The sequence below is a fragment of the Vombatus ursinus genome, unplaced genomic scaffold (genome assembly GCF_900497805.2).
Source record: "Vombatus ursinus unplaced genomic scaffold, bare-nosed wombat genome assembly UNPS02014264.1, whole genome shotgun sequence".
Taxonomy (NCBI): Eukaryota; Metazoa; Chordata; class Mammalia; order Diprotodontia; family Vombatidae; genus Vombatus; species Vombatus ursinus.
Window position 1 is genome coordinate 776,480 of NW_020954042.1, and position 2,551 is coordinate 779,030.

The window sequence follows — 2,551 nt, forward strand, 5'->3', positions numbered from 1 at the left end:
ATCAACAATCACTTCCATAAGCATTTGAGTTTTAAATTTTTCTCCACCTCCCTCACCACCTCCCTCTCAAAGACAGCATGCAATCTGATGTAGTCTGTATGCATACATTCCTATTAAACATATGTTCACATTAGTGATGTTGTAAGGAAGAATTAGAATCGACAGGAAGAAGCACCAGGAAAACAAAACAAAACAAAACAAAAGAAAAAATAGCAAATAGTAAGCTTCAATCTGCATTCAGACTCCATAGTCCTTTTTCTGGATGTGGATAGCATTTTCCATCATGAGACCTTTGGAGAAGTCTTAGATCCTTGCATTGCTGAGAAGAGGTAAGTCTATCAAAGTTAGTCATCACACAACATGGCTATTATTGTGTACAACATTCTCCTGGTTCTTCTCACTTCATTCAGCATCAGTCCATACAAGTTTTCCAGGTTTTTCTGAAGTCTGCCTGCTCATCATTTCTTATAGCACAATAGTATTTCATTACATTCATATACCACGACTTGTTCAGCCATTCCCCAATTGATGGGTATCCTTCAATTTCCAATTCTTTGCCACCACTAAAAGATTTCATATGAATATTTTTGGGATGGCTAGACCACCTTCCCCTGCATTGGTTTTCATTAGTTCCCTTGTCATTCTGGACCTTTTGTTATTCCAAATGAATCTTGTTATTATTTTTTCTAGCTATATAAAATAATTTTTGGTAGTTTGGCACTTTGAATGTTTCTGTGATATTCTTTGGGCATATTATGACTTTTCCTTCATTAAAAGTCTTCAGGAAAAAAATGTCACGATGGAGTTAGCTGATTGCCCTAAGAATACCTCCTGAGTTCAGCAGCATTGCCTACCAGGAGAAATGATGTGTAAAGCTGTGATCTATGTACACTTTTCTCTCTCAGAAGCACTCTTAATCCCATTGTTCTGAGCTATATCAGTTTACCTAATGGCTAATTATTTCTTAAGAATGGACATAATTTCTTGAGGGCTATTTTCACATCCTTGTTTCTTAGGGAGTAGATCAGAGGGTTAAAGGCTGGGCTCACTATGACATAAAACACTGAGGCTACTTTGCCTTCCTTCAGAGACTGGCCCAAACCAGGAAGAATGTAGATATAAATTATAAATTATGGTACAATAATACATGGTGACCACAATAAGGTGGGAGGAACAAGTGGAAAATGCTCTCTTCTTCCCTTCCTTTGTCCGAATCTTCAAGATGCTGGAGATGATGAAACCGTAGGACACCAGAATGAGCAGAAAATTGAAAATAGCAAAAAACATGTCTGCTATAATTACCAAAACATTGTTGACATAGGTTGAGGAGCAAGAGAGAGGCAATAAGGGAGGAATCTCACAAAAGAAATGATCAATGACATTAGGGCCACAAAAAGACAAGCGAACAATCAATATGATGTGTATTGTTGCATTGGTCCCACTGATAGCCCATATTGAAGATGCTATGAGGCAGCAAGCTGCCTTGCCCATAATAGTGCTGTAATGGAGGGGCTGGCAGATGGCTACATACCGATCATAGGCCATGGCTGTGAAAAGCAAGAGCTCTGCCACCAAACACCAACTTAGGAAATAAACCTGAGCTATGCAGCCATCATAGGAAATGGTGTTCTTGGTCATTAAGTTCTCCAGCAACTTGGGCACCACAGTGGAGGTAGAGAGAACATCCATCAAGGCCAAATTTATAAGGAAAAAGTACATGGGTGTATGGAGGCCTGGATTTAGACTGATCACAATGACAATGAGGGTGTTACCTGTGAAAGCCACTATGAAAAGTCCTAAGAAGAGGCTGAAGAGGAAGATCTGAACCTGAGGATTTTCAGAGAAACTTTGTAAGGTGAACTCAGCCACTGATGAATGATTGCTTGATGCCATGTGAGTAGGTGGTCAGGTTTTCTTGTGTCAGGGTATGCCCACAAAATGCAACAAAGAATAGATTGTTTTGCTCACTAAAGAAAAAACAAACAAACAAAGATCTGAATTAAAATGAGGCAAATTAAAAATACCTTGGTATTCCAAAATCAAATTTTAACAAAGCCATCTAACTGAATTACAGCACAGACCCAAAAGAGAGACACATGACTTGGTTAGTGAAATCTCTTTTCAATGAATTCTTTCTCCCTGCAGAGTAAATCACACATGCGTGAGCACACACACACACACACACACACACACACACACACACGCACACAAAATCGTCCTTCAGGGAAATCATGCTCTTTTTCATCTGACATTTTATGGTACCTTCAGTGCTTTTGTTGAAAGTTCTCCTTACTGTCCCAGTTGTGTGGTGTGACAAAGTAAGTTCCATGCTATAATTCATTTTTCTGAGTCTGGGGTGTGAGGGATGGCCATGATTGGGAATTCTCTGAACTATTTACAGGCCAGAAACAAAATTGACATGCAAGATATAGAAAGTGGAGGTGCATGACTGGAAAGTAGTGGAAAGCACTACTGCATCTGTAATGGAAACTGGGTCAGAACCAGGATCAAAAACAAGAGTCATATAAAAAGATTTGTTAAGTAGTTAGAT

General features: G+C 39.0%; 1 pseudogene; it reads right to left on the bottom strand.

Moving 5' to 3' along the window:
* Positions 1 to 953: 953 nt before the first annotated feature.
* On the bottom strand, positions 954 to 1,893 carry LOC114042160 (annotated as a pseudogene).
* Between the last annotated feature and the right edge of the window lie 658 nt (positions 1,894 to 2,551).